Below are 24,019 nucleotides of genomic sequence, written 5' to 3'. Positions count from 1 at the left end.
CTTCCACTCTAAACGAGTCAAGTGGGAGTCGCACTACCACCACTACCTATATAAGTCGACTTGCAAACCTAGAGTTCATTCATTCACTCTGCATCTGTGAGAAAACGTTAAGATGAATACTCAAAAAATAGTTGCTGCATTGAACAGAATATCTGCTATTGATACTAATAATTGGATAGACGAGACAGATGATGAGGATGTCAACATTCCGCTAGAGAAAGTGATACTTGAAGGTGTTGGAGTTGAAGAAGGTGTTGGAGTCGATGAAGTGGAGATTGACCTTGAAGTCAACGAAGTTGAAATTGAGGCTGAGAGCGATGAAGATGAAGACATGGTCGTTGAGCTAGTCGTGGATGGTGAAGGTGAAGATGAAGGGGTTGTAGCAGACTCATCTGAAGGTGATAGCGCTTTGAGAATTGGTCACCGAATGCTCAACATCACCGATACCTTAGAAGATCCTGCCGATTTATATTGCGTGATGAATGCGCATGTGCAGATCGAAACGATTGATGGCAGCATAAAAAAGTTATGTTGGTGCTGTTTCTGATTTTATTCAATAAGGAACAATAACGGTGGCTGGTATCAACACGTTAATATCCACGATAGGGTCTCTATGATGGAGATGGGTCAATATTGGTGTGAGGCCTGTGAAAGACCGCTTACGAATTTCACGAGAGTATCAGCTTGCGTGATATGCAATAATGTGAAACCTGTGGCAGAATAACCCTGGACCTATTGGTCAAAAAAAAACAACAGCCCTTTTCAGGGCAACATTATTCACACAAACAGTAGTTAGTTGTATTAGTATTCATAGATTATATGACAAATGAATATTTTGACTAATAAAAAGTCTAAGTTGGAAATTTGTTAGTCTTTGAATATCTATACATTATATGACAAATAAATTACTACTTTGACTGAAAAGTCGAAATTTGGAATTTGATAGTCATTGAATATCTATGCATATAATGATGAATACTTTTACATACATACATTTTGTTTGAGACTATAATGTTAACAATGGTATGAACCTGTTTCTGTTTGAAAGTATAATGATAGCTCTGAAAAGAGCTATTTTTTTTATTGTTTCAGTCTTTAATTGTAGCCCTGAAAAGGGCTGTTTTTTTTATTAATCCATGCAATGGTATGGACTAACGCTCCTTCCTCATCATCATCAGAAACAATGATGATTGTATCATCGTCTGAATCATCTGTATCTGATGATATACTGATAATGTCATCCTCATAATCATCTGAATCAGACGATATACTAATGGCATCATCATTAGCATAATTATCTAGCTCGTTATCCTCTAAATCGTCTAACTCATTGACATCCATCTCTAACTCTGCCTCTACTTCCTCTTGCATACCTTCTTCCATACGTGCCGGGAAATCATCAGGTAGATCATAGATACGTTGCAGCATTTGTGCAAAATTTGTACTGAAATGATCGAACCTTGAATCTATTTCATGTACCTGGATGGGGCCTGTACTCGTCATAGAATACTCTGGTACACTCATCGGTTCGATGGTGGAATCAGCACTCGACATTGTGGAAGAATGATATAGAACTGGGATTGATGCTTTATTTATATTGGAAAAAAAAGGAGGGGGTGAAGTGTAAATGTAGAACAATTCAGTGTTTGAAATTCGAAAGCAATAAGAATGACAATTTTCTTGAAATTCTAAGTGATTATTATAAAAAAACTAATAAGGGAGAGGGAAAAAGACACTGCCCCAACCTCGCAGTGCCTCGTGTACACCAACCAAAAAGTGTGTACTCCGTGGAAGGAAAGGAAAGGAATAGAAAGGATGGGAGAAACGAGGAAACGATTACATATCATCGTCTGAAATCAGGACTTCATCAATCAGGATAGGGGATGGTGGAGGACTATCATCGGACTCATTGTCAGCGTCACCGTCATCATCGTCATCGCTGTCGTCGTCGTCTGTGTTTCCGGACTGTGTATCCCATTCGTAATCATTCCGAAAATCATAGGGATCTTGATAATCCCCATCAGACAGGTCCGCTTGATCGGTTCCAGTAACGTGAAGCACTTGTATCCGATCATCATAAATTATGTTATCATAATTCATCGAGTGAGGTGCCGTCGTGGAGGTAACGAAACCTTCTCGCATAGAAGCCCAGTAAGGATGTTGATGCGCTGGGTCACTGTACGGCTCAGTAGTTGAATCAGGTTCCATGTTGAAGGTGGCTGATCAACTGAATATTCCAACAGATAATTCCTACTTTTATACTTTTGAAAGGGAGTGGGGGAGGAGTGGGGAGGAGAGGGGATTAAGTAGGAATGAATTTCAAAAATGACATGAGCTATATTCCATGAAAGAGAAAATTGAAAATACTATATGAATTATATGAAATATACTTATTGATTTCATTATGAAACATATTTTCTTCCCAAGAGATTATTTACAAGAGATTAGAGAACACAAAAATTGATGTGAGGTATTTGCATAGAAGAACTTGTAATTGAAATAAAAAAAAGGAAATAATAATAAGACGAAGTGAAGAAAAATGCTCCAACCATCGCATTGTTCAATGCGTACCAAACCAAAACAATGTACACCCTTAATTTCACTTCTTTTTTTTTTATTTTATTTTTATTTCCTAAAATTACAAACATAAACTTAAAACTATCTTAATTAAATATTCCTAACTAACCTAAAACTAATCTTACTACACTTACACTGAATCTATGGAAAAGTTTTTATGAAAGTCACTAACTTTTTATAAGTCTCTATCGAAGAGGTATCTGCTTCACACTTTTTCTCCAGAGATGCATACTTCCGATCTAGTTCTAACCTAACCTAACGTATGTATGACCCTAACCTACAGTATGTATTAACCTAATCTAACCTAACGCGGGAGTAAATTCACCATGTTGGTTCAATTAATACGTCATCTGTTGGTTTTGGTTTTGGTTCTATTATTCCAACATTTGGATCAATGGATATCCCAGTCCACCTGATGGCCTGACTTTATGGCTTTTCTCCAAAACTTCAACTCTCTCTTCTAGTACATCATACTTTTTCATTGTAGTCGCTGTTATGTTTGACATAGCATCAAATTTTTTATTTGTAGACGCTGTTATGTCAGACATTTTTATGTCTACATCATTTGTAAGTTTGTCAAATTTACGAGTGAAAGTTATCCGAGCTTCTGCAATTTTATCGTCAAATGCTTGACGGGCATCGCGAGCAATATTGCCTATTGTGGATTGTATTGCAGCTTGTAGGGCTAGAAGTATAACCCCCTTTGTTCCGTTAATTTCCCCCTCAAGATATGATACAGTTACACAATCACTCTTGTCAATTGGTTCGCTTGTATTTTTCAATATTTTTCTTTGCATGTCATAATGACCATCTTTTGTTAATTTAAAACCAATCCCGGGAGGACCTCGAATGACATTACCACCCAATTTTCTTTTTCTACCAAACTTATCGATTGTTTCAGACATTGTGCACTCTACGATGATTCTTTTCAAACTGATATTTCTTTCATTTACATTATGCTTTATACTTTACAGTAATTGGTTAGGAAAATAGAAATGAAACAAATAATATTTTTATCATTTTTTATTCATCTAAGTAACTTGGTAAAAGTGATACATATACAATAATCACAAATAATCACAAATAAGAATGTTCCGGTTTGGAGGAATAAGCAATAATACTTCGAATTATAATTCAATTATTCATCTCTACAGTCAACAAATTGATTAGTTGGTCTAAGGCGCTCTCTTGAGAAAAAGAATGGACGATTTCAGACACCCAACGAATGTTATCATTAGGATCATTTCGATAAAACTCTATATCGCTATGACCCCATGGAAGAGTTCGAGTGGTATTCGGAATGATGAATCTCTTGTCGTCATGATACGATAAAGCGACTTTATTTTTCAATTCAGTGTAAATATCATGCAATACGCTTCTGAACGAGTTCATCTTCCTGAATATCATACCTCCCTTTTCAATGATTTTTTCATAGTCATCACATGTCAATTCATTCTTTATAACAGATCGTTTCACACCTTTGGCCTTCTTCAGTTCACCATCAACAGATTTCACGTAATACGCTTTAGCACCTGTACCGTAAAAGCTGATTATTGGATCATTTGAGAATTCATCTTTGAAATTACCCGGAACTGACTTTGTCACTGGAATATTGAATTGGTTTCCTATTTTATAATTAGATGTATCGAACTTATTTATATTATTTTTGATAAATTCATAGAAATTGTCTGAATTTACTTTGAGAATAAGGGAGTCGGTATCAGTGTAGAGTAAGGACGCATCTTCTCCAAACTGTTGTTTGATACATCCATAGAAAAAATCATACATAACTGTTTAAGATAATTCTAGAATGGAAAATCCTAAATATAGTGGTTTATCATAATGAACTTTTACTCTAGCCAATTGAATGGCAACAAAATTTTCTGTAAAAATAGAGCATTTTTTAAAATTTGGTCGCGATATGAGACAACTAGCACCTATAGTTCTTTTTATATTTTCCCAATGTGTAATGAGCCTAACATCAATGCTATTGTCTACGTTTTCCATTGTTTTTCCATAGACTGCATTATTCATTAGTTTGTAGAAATCTTTTTCAGATTTGTTATTAGACCTATTACGCATTTCAGTATTCAAATCTATATAAGGCTTCATCCAACATGATTGCTTAAACCTCAATACTGTATGTATGTTCATCACTATCAAACCATGATTGACAGCTTGCTGTAAGTTTCTATAGTGAACAATATATTTTCTTTTGTCTTTTAAATTTGGAATTAATTTGGGAACTTTCGATTTTGCATATGGAGGTATCATACGTTCAACTAAGAATGGTAAATTGGAATGTTTATCATGAAGTTCTTGGGGATAATGTATATCCACTTCCAATACATATCCATAAGGACTATCAATATCCACATTCATTATATCAAGATTGAGAATTTCATGAGGTGCTAACCATGAAAATTCACCTGTTGGTAATGGTTGCGACATGCTATGACCACATAGATTTGTTGCATTCAAATATGAAATGAATGAAGATGGTTCATTTGGATTATAATCCGGTAAAAATTTATTGTTTGCTTTATGTTTCCTTTCACTACATTGACTTATTCCACCACGAATACCTTTTTGAAAGAAGTGAACCATATCAATATCAGTTAGTAATTCCAATTCAATATTAGTATATTTCAACATGGCATCCCACGATAATCTGGGTGCAGTGAAGTATTGTGCCGGATCCAATTTATATTTATCAACAGATATATTTCTAAAGTTTTCAAAAATGTCACATAATAGTAACACATCTGACTTTAAATATAAATCAGAGTATTCACCCAAATCCTGACATTCGAATAAATTCCAAACAAGTTGAGCTCTCCCATAATCATTATCTGATATATGTTCACAATTGAGTTTATCATAAAATTGATTTTTGGTTGGAAGTCTTGGATGATTCAGTTTTTCGATGTCATCAACAAAACTAGAGGGAAATACACCTTTCTTTCCCATCAACATTGTATGAACATTTAATCAAATAAGCAAATGAATAAGGCTCATGTTTGAATGTCTTGATCGAATACGAGTATTCAGGATTTGGTTTAGTGGTTTGAATCGGCTTCAGTACTGATTCAAAATCGGCATACACTACAAATGGTACCTTCATTTGTTTCTCAAAGTTTTCAAAAGTTAGTATATTTTCAGGTACCGTTTTCCCATATTTATTGACTTTGAAATTGGTTGATGGTGTTGTAGTACTCAAGTGATTACAATCATTTATCTTATGACGTAATAGTAATTGTTCATTAGAAAAATATAATAAACAGCGATCACAAAAATATTTCTTATGTTCATGAGCCGATAATTGGCTTGAAACTAATCTTGAAAGATCTTTGATCCAACAATAATGATTATTACCGAAATCATCTGTGATAAGTAACAAATTGACATGTCTTCTAAGTCTTCTCTGAGAGTAACGTAATGGTCCAATTATTTCATACATTATTTTACCCTTCTCGAGTTTACTTTCTAAACCGTACACATTAACTGAAATATCATTCTTGTCTTCAAATTTCACAATATTCTTCAACTTTACCGGAAAATTCATACCTGTTACATCTATGACTGTACTGAAATGTGGATACGATTAAACTTCTGACTTTCTATCGATTGCAGGATGTAGTGCTGAAGTGATAGCCCATGCAAAACAATGCTGATCTTCATTACGGACATTAACCACGGCCTTCCTACGCTCGATACATTCAGGCAGCTTCACATATGAACATCCACTGAGCGGGCTGTATTTATTAATGTTCAACTCCAGAAATATGATTTTTTCACAAGTCCAACCTTAAATACAAAACAAAATTACTAATCCATCCAATTAAAACTTGGTAGAAATGCTTACCTGAATCACGTTCCTGGAATTCTGTAGTTTAGCGATAATCCCATTTCGAAATCCATCAAATAAGGAATTCAAATCAGTAGATTGATCAACTATTCTATTCTGTGAATTAAATGATTTGGTTTCCTTCAGGTCTTGTGTTTGTAGAATATAACTCCCAAATACTTCCATATTCACTTTGATGATTTTGTGAACCCTGATGGCCGATTCCAATAATTCTATAACTTTCTGCCTGATTTCATTAAAGAATAACATGTAATCGGTGGAAACAATGGAACTCTGCACCCTGTTTGTCGCAATCCGACGTTTGAAGGCGCTCTTTATAATTTGAACATCATCACTGAATTGAACACATGTATTATTCTTATGTTGTAGAGTTCTATTGTGAGAATTCACTTGAGTCAATGGAATCATCACATTACAACAATCACATGGGTACATAGGTGCTGCAGCGTCATCTAATCTCACTCGTTTCACTGATGGACCTCCTTGGCAACTCTGGAGCTGATGACGACGAAGGTTGTCACTACGAGTAAAAGATTTACCAATTCACAAGAATACATTTTCTATGATATGTTCTCACTAACTCACTCGATGGAAACTGACATAACCAACACTCGCCCGCTTCTTGAATACCATAATCCACGTCGCCTGCGCATCACCGTCGAGAGTGAGGGTAGGTAAGGACACATCGATGCATCGATGCGATAACAGTTGCCGGTACGAGCAAGCAGTGGTCGTTGCGCTCTCGGAGAGGGCAGACGTTTGCACAGTCCTCGCCCGCCTGCGTGTCACCATCAATAGCGAGGGTAGGGCGATGCGTTACGTCACATCATTCACTGCTTCGTGAGCGATACGAACAAGCAGTTGTCGTTGTGCTCTCGGAGAGGACAGATGTTAGCACAGTCCTCGCCCGCCTGCGTGTCACCATTGATGGCGAGTCTGGGGCGATGCGTTACGTCACATCCGTCACTACATCGAGGGAGGTGAGAGCAGACCGATGAATACGCATTACTCTGCCACACGTCGTGGAGTGAACATGTCGCTCTCTAGCCGTTGAACGGTTATTGCTGTGACGTCACTCCACTACTAACTTGGTGCCCTCACACCGATGGAGCATTCATTACTTGGAGGATCTTCGAAGTATGCAGACGTATGTTTGTACATAGACAAACAAGCACATGATGAAACCCTGTACCGTGCAATCTCTTACACACACACACACACATACACACACAAAATCTCATGTGAAAAAAAAATCTGAACGATCCATGCACCAGACACTTCAAGGTCACAACGCCTTGACTTCACTGCACAACAAAAAAAAGCAAATAACACGTCATATTGTTGGGGGGAGGATTAGAACCGGGAAAAAATTTCTGAACGATCCATACACCACACCCTTCAAGGTCACATCACCTTGACTTCACCAAACAACAACCAATAAAAAAGCAATTAATACGTCCTAGTGGTGGGGGGAGGCTTAGAACCGGCTCAAATCTCCTACTCTTTTCATTATGGCTATATGCGTCATCGATTCGGAGATAATTGTGTAATTCTCTACATCGATACAGATAGCCTGATTCATGGAATATGCAATCAGGATCCTTAGGAAATGATTCGTCGAAATTGTCATAAATTCTTCGATACTTCAGATTACCCTTACAACAATCAGTTTAATGTTCCTTTGGTAAATAAAAAGGTTTTCGTGATAATGAGAGATGAGAATAATGCAGTTCCGATGACTGAATATGTAGGCCTCAGATCGAAGTCATATAAAACTAGAGTGTTGGTGACGAAGGATAGTATCAATAAGAAGCGTCAGCAGTTGGTAAATGATGGCTATGATGAGGAAGAAATTAATCAAATGATCTCATGCTTGGGGGTTACCAAGAAGGCAAAGGGTGTCAAATCTTCTGTGGTGAAGAATAAAATTACTTTCGATGATTATGTGAATTGCTTAGAGAATTGGAACAATATGAGTGTCACCCAAAATTTGATTCGATTTGATATACATCAAGTACATTCCATCGCCCAATACAAGATTGCTCTCAGCCCTGAAGATGATAAACGTTATATAATTCCAGATTCCCACGATACGCTACCTTGGGGTCACTATTCTATATCTCAAACATTAAATGCTTTGATAGCAGCAGAATGTCTTGATACTCGAAAAAGTTAATATATTTAGATATCAATATTTAGATATCAATAAATGAATTCTCTATTATATTGTTTTTGAATTATGGATGATTCCTTTCTACGTTAGGAACTTCGGAGAACCCATCTCCCTTTCAGATTCTACTTACCCCTCACTCATAACTAACATGATGCTAATTACAGTCTACAAGCAATTTTTATCTATTCGACAAGTGAAATTTTTGCTCCTGTTACGAATCATCATGATTCAACCAAAGTAAACTTATTTTCAATTTTTTTCAGTACATTTAGTGAAAACATCTCGGTTCTTTACAGAAAATGTTTTTTTTTCATTTCAATTCCAATTGTTCCACTGTGAATGGTTATTTCTTCAAACTAACACTTAATGTAAGATCACACATCATATGGGTTGTTGGAGAAAATGAGGTTTCAAAAATGCGTGTTTTTTTGCTGCGATTGAAATGATTAAAATAATCGTTTCAGCGCGTTATATTTTTATGAACATTTTTATGCAATTCTCATGAGAGAAATGACCGCTTCATAGTATAATACTTCACTTTTTTTATTATATTGACATTACCTACTCTAATCACTAAATTGGACGTGTAGGACTCCAAAATTAGCCAGCTCGCAATCCTGATATGAACCTTCTGAATTTTTGATTTATAGGGTCATCTGAAGGCTCTTGTTCATGAAACTGCTGCACTAGATGTGAATGACTTGAGGAACCGAATAATTGACAGATGCAATGACATAAGGAACTGGTATTTTTGAACGTGTCAGAGTAACAATGACAGATCGATCGCAGTCGTGTATTCTATCGAACATTTCGCTCATTCACTTCAGGCTCGAAGTAGTTTATTATTTACTTTTGGTCTTCACCCCACCATCAACTACACACAACTCCACGCCAACCTAGCCAGTTTAGTGGTGAATAGTGAAACTCCAAACTTCAAGGCCCCTTCTAGTTTGATTATGATTCAAACTGCTGTTATTCAATTTCACCTATAGTTGTTAGTTACCTAACAGCATTGAATTTTAGGTTTTTTCAATGTTTTCTCTTTGTATTCACAATTCTCACCTTGTTATTTCACATTAGACGTTCGATATTATATTTTTCATAATCAGCAAATGAAACCATTCGAAATGAGTACCCACATCGATCTGTTGCGACTTCGTAAAATGATTAACTATGTTATTTTCACATCTAAACGAATCCATCGATGTCAAAATCATCGGAATCGAACGACCGGAAGTGAAAACCGAAAGTGACTTGTTTTTGAAGGAATCGAAATCTTCCCACCCTAAGGAATCCAAAAATATCAAATGTTTCAATATATAATGATTTTTTATTTTTTTTTGTCAACAAATTTTGCGTTTTGAATCAAACTTCTGCAATCAGATTACACTCGTCGTTGTTCATAACTCAACTACTTTCAAATCCAAGTTTGTTCAATGATTTTCTTTGAATGTGCAATTCTTCCTATGCTATTTCACATTAGACGCTATATATTATACTTTCCATAATCTACAAATGAAGTCATTTGAAATGAGTACCCACATCGGTCTGTTGTGGCTAGTATAATGAAAATAGGTTATAAGGCCCTTTTGGCTTGGAAAAATGATTAATATTTCATGACATGTAAGCGAATCCATTGATGTCGAAATAATCGAAATCGGACGACCGGAAGTGAAAACCGGAAGGGACCGTTTTTTGATGGATTCGAAACCTTCTCACCCTAAGGAATACAAAAATATCATATGTTTCAATATATGATGATTTTTTCATTTTTTTGTCAAATTCAGCGTTTTGAATCAAGCTTCTGCAATTTGATTACACTCGTAGTTATTCATAACCCAACATCTTTCAATTCCAAGTTTGTTCAATGACTTTCTTTGAATTCACAATTCTTCCTATGCTGTTTTACATTAGGCGCTCGATATTATATTTGTTACGCCATCTTTGTTTTTCCTTTGTCGGTACACTCTGTATCCGTTTCCCTTCCATTTGATGTGCTGCACGTTGAGATTCAACCATCATTCACGAAGATTTGGCTTAGTGCCTTTCTGACATGTTCCGTCATCTTTGCTTTTTCTTTGTCGATGAATTCTGCATTTCTTATACTTTAATTTGACGTGCTGTACGCGACGATCCGATCAATATCAGTGAATATACAACTCAGTGCCCTTCTGACAGTTGCGCTATTATTTTTTGTAGTAACTCATTCATTTCCACAAATCCTCACACACGCCACCACCTCCCACGCTGACCACGTCACTTCCGAAGTTTTGATGTTTTATCACTATTATTATTATTATTCGACCCTCATTCTCCAGTTCAATTTCATCTAGCACAATCAATCGAGCGATATTTGATTTCTTCATTCTAATTGGCTGATCGACACTACTCTGTAACAGAAGTTAGTTTGGGTGTTCCACAAGGTTCCGTTCAAGAGTGTGAAAATTCGCAAAATGAATCTTCATGAACTTTAGTCATTTCCTGATGATGCTTACTTGGTTAGCGAAAAGCGTTAAGTGATAAATGACTGTCATATGGAAATACGAAAAAATATCGACAATAACGATGAAACCATAACGAATAAACGCATGCAAACGGTCGAAAACGTAAGAACAACAGTCGAAAACGCACGCAAAAGATCGATAACGACGAAAAACGGTCGAAAACGCTCGGAAAACGGTTGAAAACGCATGCAAACGGTTGAAAACGCATGTAAACGATCGAAAACGCACGCAAAACGGTCGCACGCAAAACGCTGGTACGCAAAGCGGTCGAAACGTTTGTAAAATGGTCAAATACTTCGCTTTCCACATTTTCGAATGATAACTAGACAATACGTAACTCCTCGACACCTTTGGTGCCATCTCTTTCTTCTCCTGAAGATGCTAACAAACGAGACTTAGTGTCCTTCTGACGTGTTGGAACGCTAGACTTCTGTTAAACCGACATGTTTTTTTCCTTAAATGATGTATTTTGAAACGCTCTGTATAAACATTGATATCATATTTTAAACCGACATGTTTTTTTTCTTAAATGATATATTTTGACGCACCCTGTACACTTCGACGCCATATTTGTTTTCAATGATGTATTTTGAGATACCTTGTACACATTGAGGGATCGCACGTTGAAAACTTACAGCCTCGTGGAACTGTTATGTTTTTTTTTCTTAAATGCTGTATTTCGACGCACCCTGTACACTTCGACGCCATGTTTGTTTTCAATGATGTATTTTGAGATACCTTGTATCATTGAGGGATCGTACTTTGAAATGATACAGCCTCATTAATCTGTAATGTTTATTCTCAAATCTGATTCATTATTATTAATATATCACTTTCGCGCTTCCAATTTTCATCGAGTCGTTCACGATCAATTTCAAAACCGGCAACGCTACATTGCCCCATACACAACGATTTATTGTACAACCGCCAACACCTGCTTGCGCTAGCAACCGGTAAAACCTCGATACCATCTCCATCTATCTCTGCATCGATTACGTCACATGCGTCTCTCGCTCTTACACACACATACACATCTTTACATGAAATATTAATTATTTATCAAATCTAAGTATATTTTGCTATCTTCAACATGATAATGATGATTACAGTCTACGGAAATGAAAAAAAATGCTGTCAAGTGTAATGAATGAGTCAATTTCGGTCCCGACAAAACTAACGCTATAAATACCCAATATTCGCAGTTACTTTCAATATCTTACGATTGTGTAGAGGCCAAGGACGATGTCTATCGCGCGGACTATCCAGGTTTGAATCTTATAACTATAAACTTTTTTCAATTATAATCACCTGACTGGAATGAGACAAGGGGGCCGAGGGGTGATGCGGAGTCTCAAGAGGGCCTGAGCGGTGATGTGGAGTCCCAAGGGGGCCGAGGGCGAAGTACTAAGGGGGCTGATAGGTGAGGCGGAGTACCAAGGGGGCCAAGTTCCATGCTTGAATCGCTACGATACTCGTTCCATCCTGCGTCGATGACGTCACACGTTTCTCTTTTCCACTCACTAAAGTTTCTCTCTGAATTAATTACCAGCGACGCACGACTTCGAAGTGGTCTTGTATAGGTGATGTTCATCTACTGTTGTATAAAATTAAATTTTCTACAACTTTGGTTCCCATTATTTTTTCCGTAGAATCGTGATTTTTCGAGAAAGGGTGGAAGTGAAATCTCATCATTGAGTTATCACGCTTATTTTTGATTCCATATGAAATATAGTAATGACAAAATTTTTATAAAATTGAATATTATACAATTTTCGCTTCCGTCATTTCTTTCGTACTATCGATATTTTTCGAAAAAGGAAAGGTTTTAATGTTTTATAACTATTATTATTCGACCCTCATTCTCCAGTTCAATTTCATCTAGCACAATCAATCGAGCGATATTTGATTTCTCCATTCTGATTGGCTGACCGACACTACTCTGTAACAGAAGTTAGTTTGGGTGTTCCACAAGGTTCCGTTCAAGAGTCTGAAAATTCGCAAAATGAATCTTCATATGACAAAGCATGAACTTTAGTCACTTTCTGATGATGCTTACTTGGTTAGCAAAACGCGTTGAGTGATAAATGACTGTCATATGGAAATACGAGAAAATATCGACAATAACGATGAAACCATAACGAATAAACGCATGCAAACGGTCGAAAACGCACGCACAAGTGTCGAAAACGCACGCAAACGATCGATAACGTATGAAAAACGGTCGAAAACGCTCGGAAAACGGTTGAAAACGCATGCAAACGATCGAAAACGGTCGAAAACGCACGCAAAACGGTCGCACGCAAAACGCTGGCACGCAAAGCGGTCGAAACGTTTGTAAATTGGTCAAATACTTCGCTTTCCCCATTTTCGAATGATAACTAGACGATAAGTAACTCCTCGACACCTTTGGTGCCATATCCTTCTCCTGATGATGATAACTTGGTTAACAAAGATACGAGACTCAGTGTCCTTCCAACGTGTTGGAAAGCTAGACTTCTGTCAAACCGACATGTTTTTTTTTAAATGAAGTATTTTGAAACGCCCTGTATATACATTGATATCATATTTTAAACCGACATGTTTTCTTTTTCAAATGATATATTTTGATGCACCCTGTACATTTCGACGCCATATTTGTTTTCAATGATGTATTTTGAGATACCTTGTACACATTGAGGGATCGCACGTTGAAAACTTACAGCCTCGTGGAACTGTTATGTTTTTTTTTTTTAAATGCTGTATTTCGACGCACCCTGTACACTTCGACGCCATGTTTGTTTTCAATGATGTATTTTGAGATACCTTGTAACATTGAGGGATCGCACTTTGAAACGATACAGCCTCATTAATCTGTAATGTTTCTTCTCAAATCTGATTCATTATCAATTCACGATCAATTTCAAAACCGGCAACGCTACATTGTCCCATAAACAACGATTTATTGTACAACCGGCAACATCTGCTTGCGCTAGCAACCGGTAAAACCTCGATCCATCTTCATCTATCTCTGCATCGATTACGTCACATGCGTCTCTCACTCTCACAGACACATACACATCTTTACATGAAATATTAATTATTTCTCAAATCTAAATATATTTTCCTATCTTCAACATGATAATGATGATTACAGTTTACGGAAATAAAAAAAAAATGCTGTCATGTGTAATGAATGAGTCAGTTTCGGTCCCGACAAAACTAACGCTATAAATACCCAATATTCGCAGTTACTTTCAATATCTTACGATGGTGTAGAGGCTAAGGACGATGTCTACCGCGCGGACTATCCAGGTTCGAATCTCATAACTATAAACTTTTTTTAATTATAATCACCTGACTGGCACGAGACAAGGGGGCCGAGGGGCCATACAATTCTGGCGAACTTTTGAACCTACACAACATACCCAAGGTGACTGTGAGTGTTTTGGGTTTGACATTGAATGACCTTCATAAAACAATAGTCGAAATTCATGGTGTTTGTGTCTTCATCTTGAAGATTGAGTTTTTGAATTCCTATAGTAACTTGAATCCTATCCAAGCTCGCTTCTTATATTCAAAAAATAACTGTTTTCCGAAACGTTGAGCACTCAAGAAAGCTAATTCACATACCTATATCATAATGAATATTTTTATTTTATACTGGTTTTTGGGTGTATAACCTTCCACAATCTGAAAAAAAAAGATGAATCAATAGAGAATCTGCTGGAGTGTAGTAAAAGGCAAACTGAAAAGTTCACTCCGAAAAGTTACTGCTTAATATAAACTACTGGAAAGTCCAAATTATTCAGTAACTAGTTGTATTCATGAATTTTGCCTACAAAATTGAAAAAATTGAATATTAATACTCATCTGACTTGTATCATAAGAAATTGAGAAATATGCGAATTTTGAGGCGAGATTTTGATAGCGAAGAAAGTTTTGAAAACGGAAAAAAACAGTTTTCTGGAACGATAACCATTGAAAACGGAAAATATTTTTTCAATTTTGTAGGCAAAATTTATGAATACGACAAGTTACTGAATAATTGGACTTTCCAGTAGTTTATATTACGCAGTAACTTTTCGGGGTGGACTTTTCAGTTTGCCCTATTTTCTATTGATTTATCTTTATATATACTCAAAGACTCACGTATCATTGTTTTGTTAAGAAATGGTTATCGGAAATGATGGAAGAATATAACATGAGTTGTATAAAACATTTCATTGTCATTTTATTTCTATTCACGAATTTCCTTCATAACTCATCATTCGCACAGTTGAAGAAATCCACCATTATGTCATTTTCGATTACAGTCTGTGACACTGGATGTGATTGTGAATTTTCGACCTGGGGCAATTGCGAGATTTCGACCTTTAGGCATGGAAGTTGAAGGCAACGGATTTTCAACTTTTGGAGGTGATTGAGATTGGGGTGCTGCACTCTTGTTCCTTCTTCTTCTAGGTGGTTGCTCCGACTTCTTAACCTTCTTCATCGTCTTCTCCTTTATATCTTCACCACCCCTTTTTCGTTTTTTGGAACTCCCAACCTCATCATCGGAACTAATTTCAATAATCTCCGGTGGAGGTAGCACAACTTTCGAATATGTATCATCCAAGTCCAGTACCGAATCAATATATTTCCGATGTCCTAACACTGTTTCTATCGTATTTGTCATAATAAATCTGGTTCTATTCAAAACAGAAATAATCCAATGTAGCGCCCATAAGAAAAAATAAAGTTGATGATAGTGGCCGGAAGACGAAACGTTGGATAGCAAATTTTATGAGATCGTTATGTAGCAGGGAAAAAGGGGCAATGTGGAAATGCAATTTATTGTCGATTCCTTCAAAAAATTAAACCAGAAAAAAATAAACATCATTTTCCGATATTTCTGTTTTTTTCCGGATATTTCCTGATATACTAGAAATTTCATATCTTTCTCAAAGGCATACTGTTAGTCAGGTAAATGCGCAACTTTGCCTCGATTCAACCATCTTCGTATCTCTCATAGTTTCCGAGATTTCAATGGTGAGGATAGAATTTGAGATATATTGCAATAATTCACTTTTTGTCTATGAACTGTTCACGTTTCGCTTGAGCAAAAAAAGATATGATATCGAGAAGTTACAAAATTCATCGGATGTCCCTGAAACCTAGTGAATAAGTTGACTAGGAAACAAACATTCAAAGAGAGCCTTGACATGAACTAAAATACTACAACAGATTAGTTGAAATTTCTGAGAATTCAAACATGAACGTCGCTTTCATAACTGTTCGTACACTTTAACAATGTGGAAATGCAATTTATTGTCGAATCCTTCAAAAAATTAGGCCAGAAAAAAGTAAAGACCATTTTACGATATTTCTGTTTTTTTTTTCGGATATCTCCGGATATTCTAAGAATTTCAGATTTTTCTCAAAGACATACTGTTAGTCAGGTAAATGCGCAACTTTGCCTCAATTCAACCATCTTCGTATCTCTCATAGTTTCCGAGATTTCAATGGTGAGGATCGAATTTGAGACATCTTGTATATATTGCAATAATTCACTTTCTGTCTATGAACTGTTCACGTTTCGCTTGAGCGAAAAAAATGTATGATATCTGGAAGTTACTGAATATATCGGATATCCTTAAAACATAGTGAACAAATTGACTAGGAAACAAACATTCAAAGAGAGCCTTGACATAAACTATAATACATCAATAGATTAGTTGAAATTCTCGAGAATTCGAACATAAACATCGTTTTCAAAACTGTTCGTACACTTTAATATACTGATTGAAATATAATAACTCAATAATTTAATAACAAGTTTCACATATTTGTTCCATACATAGAGAAGTCTTGTATCGCTCAATATGCCTTAGAAAATAACAGAAAGAACGATTCAAAATTGATGGGTTCAATGAATTTGAGAGTTTCATAACAGACAAAGTTGGGATCAGATCTGTGAACTTCGACAGAGGTTCCATTCCAAATAGTTTTTTGTCATTCATTTGTTTGAAAGTGGTGGACAATGTTTCATGGTGACTTTAATCAGTTCGGACTTCCATTGTCTAATATAATTCTACTATGATTCGAAGCTGTGCCATACTGTAGTAGTCAGCGTTTACAATGTGAGCGGAGAAAATGTGTTTATTGACGACATCACATCAGAAACCTCTGAGATTATTAGTGTTTCTCTGAACAATATGTATGTTATACACATATAAATAAACCTTCCTCTCGTGTCCCACTTCACTATCGATTTTCTGGGAAAGGCACCACCCATTATTCCCACACTGAAATGCATAATGTGGGAAATTACTTTTCGACAGTGTCTAGTCAGGCGAATTTTGAAACAGCTCAATATCAACAAAGCGTCCGGCCCTGATGAAATGCCCGTCATCGAACTCAAGAAGTGCGCAAATGAACTCGCACCAGTATTTTGCAGACTTTTCAACCTGTCTTATAAGGAAGAGGTTTTTCTTTCTTGTTAGAAGATTGCCCGCGTCCAGCCTATTCCCAAATAGAATGAAATAAAAATGATTTCCAAACAAATACTTTCATATAATCATTGAAATTAATAAAAAAACGATTTTTCTTTGAGAAACTATATGCAAAGAAGTGCCTTTCACAAGCAAATTCGATGAAAAAAGTGCATCTCAAAGCAGCTACTACTCAATCACTGAAAATTATGTGATCAATTTCAAAAAAAGTTAATCTTTGCGAAGAAGTAACTTTCACATACTAACTAGATGAAAAAACATTCTCGAAACAGATACTTCTATATAAGAATTGAATTATTTTGAAAGAAAAAATATTATCGAAGCAAATATAGAGATTAAATTATATAAAAAAACATTTTGCTACTCAATTTGTAAGAAGTTGAAACTCTTCTTTCCAAATTAACCTCACATATAAAATATGATCCATTCAATTGAATATGATAAATAAAATAGTTTATACTCACAATGAGCTAACTACTTACTGAACTTTTTCATATGACTCGATTGCTTTACTACGTTGCTTGGCTGTGTCACTATGAACTCATTCAGCAGTTTAATTATGCTTTGTGACATCCTCATGTTTGGGGGAGGGGCTGAACGTTTTATCCCTAACACTGTTGATTGGCATTGAAAGTTTAAAGTCGTGTGACGTCAAAGTTATACACCGCTCAACGTCGCATGACGTCATTCGAAGTTATATTGTATTGATATAGTTCTCATTCGAAATTTTGGGCTCTATTCTCTCATTTCGAATTTTTTTTCCATTTTTAATTTTTTCTAATCTCTTGCTCTATCGATTCGAATGAAGCATGATTTGAATTTCATAATTTTCAATGAATAGAGGACTTCAATATTATATGTTGGCCAGAAAATACTATTTTTTCTGATCAATAATTCACTTATAAACTTAAGACTTCAATGTTATAACCTGCCTAGGAAAAAACATTCTTCCTGATCAATAATTCACTTACAAACTAATCCAAAATAATATACTTTTCTGTAAACATTGACCTATAAACTATTCAATAGACTTCCGTTCTATCGATTTGTATTGAACTTAAAGAAAAATTTGTGATTTCAAACATTACAAGACTAATGCCAAAATTGGAACTCTCTACTGTCAAACGAACAACTTCTAAACTATCGATCACAAGAAACTGTTATTCATCATTCATACACCATATACATAGAGTGATTAAAGTCAATGTTCTATTCTTAATATGGTCCTTGATAACAAACAGTACATTTGTAGAGTTGCTGTCTATTCTATTAGGTGAGTCCTTGTTCAGAATTATCTGAATACTCGGTTTAGCTACCTGTTTCACCGTACACGAACGACAATGACTTATTGACAATGACCTATTGACAATGATCTATTGAATTGTCTACCTATCCGTGAAAGGTAGACCGTACAATGAACATAAAAACTCCGCTGCATTTCGTCATGTAGGCGTGTCAACTGTCTCATAAAATCGCCATATTTATTAGTGGTCATAATCCTAAATCAGCATTTAATGTATTCTTCAGGGATTGGATATTGGATGCATTGGAAAAATGGTTCTGTACATATTACAGAAAGTGTGGGAATTTTTTTCTGAGGACAAAAGATCATTGTGAAGGCGTCTAATAACATCACATATTTATTGGTGATGTAGTAGATGGTATAGATAATAGACTTCATTTTCACGTTTATTGTACTTTTATTCATATGTTATAATTCACATTTTCATTATTGTTCACATGTGGGGTACTCTGTAGTGTTGCAATCTTTCTGAACAAGGACTTACCATATAGAATAGACAGCAACTCTACAAATGTACTGTTATCAAGGACCATATTGAGAATAGAACATTGAATGATACATAAAACATATGACTTCAATTACTCTATGTATATGGTGTATGAATGATGATTAATATTTTCTTGTGATTGATAGTTTAGACTGTGAAGTTGTTCGTTTGACAGTAGAGAGTTCCAATTTTGGCATTAGCCTTGTAATGTTTGAAATCGCTAAATTTTCATATTACGTTCGATACAAATCGATAGAACGAAAGTCTTTTGAATAGTTATGAAACTATAGGTCAATGTTTACAGAAAAGTATAATATTTCGGATTAGTTTGTAAGTGAATTATTGATTAGGCAGGATATAACATTGAAGTCTTAAGTTTGTAAGTGAATTAATGATCAGAAAAAATAGTATTTTCTGGCTAAAATATAACATTGAAGTCTTCTATTATGAAATTCAAATCATGTTTCATTCGAATCGATAGAGCAAGAGATTTGAAAAAATTGAAAATGGAAAAAAAATTCGAAATGAGAGAATAGAGCCCAAAAAAAATTTCGAATAAGAATAATTGAGCGGTGTATGATTTTGACGTCACACGACTTTAACTTTCAATCAATCAAAAGTGTTTGGGATAAAACGTTCAGCCCCTCCCACAAACACGAGGATATCACAAAGAATAATTCAACTGCATTACTTCACTGAATGAGTTCATAGTGACACAGCCAAGCAACGTAGTAAAGCAATCAAGTCAAACGAAGAAGTTCAGTTAGTAGTTAGCCCATTGTAAGTACAAACTACTTTACTTATCATATTCAATTGAATGGATCATATTTTATATGTGAGGTTAATTTTGGAAAGAAAAGTTTCAACTTTTACAAATTGAGTAGCAAAATGTTTTTTTATATAATTCAATCTATATATTTGCTTCTATAGTATTTTTTGTTTCAAAATAATTCAATACTCATATGGAAGTATCTGTTTCGAGAAGGTTTTTTCATCTAGTCAGTATGTGAATGATACTTCTTCGCATAGATTTATTTTTTTTTAATCGATCACTTTATTTGCAGTGATTGAGTAGTAGCTGTTTTGAGATGCACTTTTTTCATCAAATTCGCATGTGAAAGGTACTTCTTTGCATAGAGATACTCAAAGAAAAAGTGTTTTTTATATATTTAAATAATTATATGAAAGTATTTGTTTGGTAATTATTTTTCTTTCATTCTTTTTGGGAATAGGCTGAATGCGAGCAATCTTCCAACGAGAAGGAAAAACCTCTTCCTTATAAGACAGGTTGGAAAGTCTGCAAAATACTGGTGCGAGTTCATTTGCGCACTTCTTAAGTTCGATGATGGGCATTTCATCAGGGCCAGACGCCCTGTTGATATTGAGCTGTTTCAAAATTTGCCTAACTAGACGCTGTCGAAAAGTAATTTCCCACATTATGCATTCTAGTGTGGGAATAGTGGGTGGTGCCTTCCTCAAAAAATCGACTGTGGAGTGAGACACGAGAGGAAAGTTTATTTATATGTGTATAACATGCAATTATTCACAAAAACACTAATAATTTCAGAGGTTTCTGATGTGATGTCGTCAATAAACATATTTTCTGCGCTTACATTGTAAACGCTGACTACTACAGTATTGAACAGCTTCGAATCATAGTAGAATTATATTAGACAATGGAAGTCCGAACTGATAAAAATCACCATGAAACATTGTCAACCACTTTCAAACATATGAATGACAACAAACTGTTTGGAATGGGACCGGTGTCGCTGTTCACAGATCTGTTCCCAAAACAGAAATATCGGAAAATGTATTTTATTTTTTCCTGGCTTAATTTTTTGAAGGATTCGACAATAAATTGCATTTCAACATTTCCAGTTTTCCCCTGGTACATAACGGTCTCATCAATTTGCTATCCGACGTTTCGTCTTCCGGCCACTATCATCAACTTCATTTTTTCTTATGGATTCTTTCTGTTTCCAATAGAACCAGATTTCACCTTTGCAATGTTATATCATAAGTTATCATTCTTTTTCGAAAAATTCGAGATATTGAAAAAAATCAATTTTTATCATAATAGGCTTCGCCTTTGATGCTTTCAAATTTGACTTTTGAATATGTTACACTTAATGACATTTTGTTATTGTACAAGTCATTGATTTCACGAATGTAGAAAAAATAGATATGACACAAATTTATTACAAATACGATAGAAACAGTGTTAGGACATCGAAAATATATTTAAACTCATATCCCGAAAGACGACAACCACATCGAACTATGTTCAAGTTATTGAATCAAAATCTTGTCGAGTTAATTCATTTGAAACGCCGAAGAAAAAATATCATCAAATTTGCGTGTGAAAGTTACTTCTTCGCATAGAGTTACTCAAAGAAAAAGTGTTTTTTATATAATTCAATGATTATATGGAAGTATTCGTTTGGATATCATTTTTCTTTCATATAATTCAATATTTATATTAGAGTAGTTGTTCTCAAACAGTTTTTTTTCATACAATTTGTGTGTGGAACTTACTTCTTTGCATAGAGTTATTTCATTGAAACTGATTGCTTCCTTTCTTTTTTTCTAATACTTTCTAACTTATTTTCAGTACCATGTCTGTATCGAAGAACGTATCATCAGCTCCATCAACTTCAATGAACCAGCGGCAGTTGGATGGAGTAGAGAATAGGCGGGTGGTTGTTAACCAGAACATAATCATCCAGGAAACTACGGCCCCACAATTGATGAATACTAATATAAGGTCCTTTCTCGAAGATTTCAATCCAAACCGGTTGTTGAATGACGATGTGGAATCGCAGTTGCATTCCACAATAGCACTGCCAATTCCAATATCAACTCCAGTCTTGTTAGATTCGATACTGGACTTGGATGATACATATTCGAAGGTTGTGCTACCTTCACCGGATATTATTGAAATTAGTTCCGATGATGAGGTTGGGAGTTCTAAAAAAAGAAAAAGGGGTGGTGAAGACATAAAGGAGAAGACGATGAAGAAGGTTAAGAAGTCGGAGCAACCACCTAGAAGAAGGAACAAGTATGCAGCACCCCAATCGCAATCACCTCCAAAGGTTGAAAATCCGTTGCCTTCAACTTCAATGCCTAAGGTCGAAAGCCCGCAATTGCCCCAGGTCGAAAATTCACAATCACATCCATTGTCACAGACTGTAATCGGGACTGACGTAATGGTGGACTTCTTCAACTGTGCGAATGGTCTAAAAAACATATTTTTCGAAGCGTTGGCGCTTCGGTGAATCGAAAGCGGAAGAGGGAATGGCAATTAGTAGACTTGGTGATGATCGAAGAGCAATTATCTCTCGTTGAAGCGGAAATGAAAAGAGAAAGTGATCTGCAACGTGAGATAATTGCTTTCGTAGAAAAATATGAGTCACATTATCGGGACTTAGATGAGTTATGCAGGAAGTTCGTTAATAAAAATCAAATGACAATAAAATATTTTATACAACTCATGTTATATTCTTTCATCATTTCCGATAACCATTCCTTACCAAAACAATGAAATGTGAGTCTGTGAGTCTATATATAAAGATAAATCAATAGAGAATCTGCTGAAATGTAGTGAAGGGCAAACTGAAAAGTCCACCCCGAAAAGTTACTGCGTAATAGGAACTCCTGGAAAGTCCAATTAGTCAGTAACTTGTCGTATTTCGTATATGTCGTAATTCGTATATTTCTCAATTTCTTATAATACAAGTCAGTTAAGTAATAATATTCAATTTTTTATATTGTGAGGGCAAAATTCATGAATACGACAAGTTACTGACTAATTGGACTTTCCAGTAGTTTATATTACGCAGTAACATTTCGTGGTGAAACGTTTCTCTATTGATTCATCTTTTATTTTTTTTTTAGATTGTGGAAGTTTATATACCCAAAAAAGCAGTATGAAATGAAAATATTCATTATGATATATGTGAATTAGCTTTCTTGAGTGCTCAACGTTTCGGAAAACAGTTATTTTTTGAATATAAGAAGCGAACTAGGATAGGATTGAAATCACTATAGAAATTCAAAAACTCACCCTTCAAGATGAAGACACAAACACCATGAATCTCGACTATTGTTTTCATGTAGGTCATTCAATGTCGAACCCAAAACACTCAAATTCACCTTGAGTACGTTGTGTAAGTTCAAAACTTCACCAGAATTGTATGGAATTTAATTGTATTCATCTTCATTCATGACAATTTTTCTCGTGAAATTGAAAATATACGTAAAATATACGTGAGAATTCTATTATAAGATTTCACCCCTACTTTTTCCGGATTCAAATCGAAAATTATCTATTTTATGAAAAAATTGATGGGGACCAAAATTATAGAAAATTCAATTTCATATAACTTTCACCATTGTGATTTTTCTTGTGGAATTGAAAATAAATGAGATAATTCTATCATTAGATTTCACCCCCTACTTATTTCAGGTTTGAATCGAAAAATATCGATCCTACGAAAAAATTGATTGTGGTCAAAATTGTAGGAAATTCAATTTTATACAACTTTTTCATGCAACTAATTACACCATTAAGTCGTTAATGACGTCATAGTGGTGGGGGGAGGCATGAATCGGACATGTCGTTCAAGGTCACCCAT

At 35.3% G+C, this 24,019-nt stretch overlaps 1 long non-coding RNA gene across 1 annotated transcript in view; it reads left to right on the top strand.

Moving 5' to 3' along the window:
* LOC141484245 (uncharacterized) overlaps positions 1–22,868 on the top strand; it is a 121,125-nt gene extending 98,257 nt beyond the window's left edge. Inside the window, exon 3 of the long non-coding RNA XR_012466542.1 lies at positions 21,997–22,868. This is a non-coding gene — a long non-coding RNA (uncharacterized lncRNA). The remainder of the gene's footprint in view (positions 1–21,996) is intronic.
* Positions 22,869–24,019: the final 1,151 nt, after the last annotated feature.

This window comes from Leptinotarsa decemlineata, unplaced genomic scaffold, assembly GCF_025532065.1.
Source record: "Leptinotarsa decemlineata unplaced genomic scaffold, Ldec_3_MD MMD2_tig00005178_RagTag_RagTag, whole genome shotgun sequence".
Taxonomy (NCBI): Eukaryota; Metazoa; Arthropoda; class Insecta; order Coleoptera; family Chrysomelidae; genus Leptinotarsa; species Leptinotarsa decemlineata.
The sequence above is the reverse complement of the archived record's forward strand: the minus strand, read 5'-3'. Positions and strand labels throughout refer to the sequence as shown.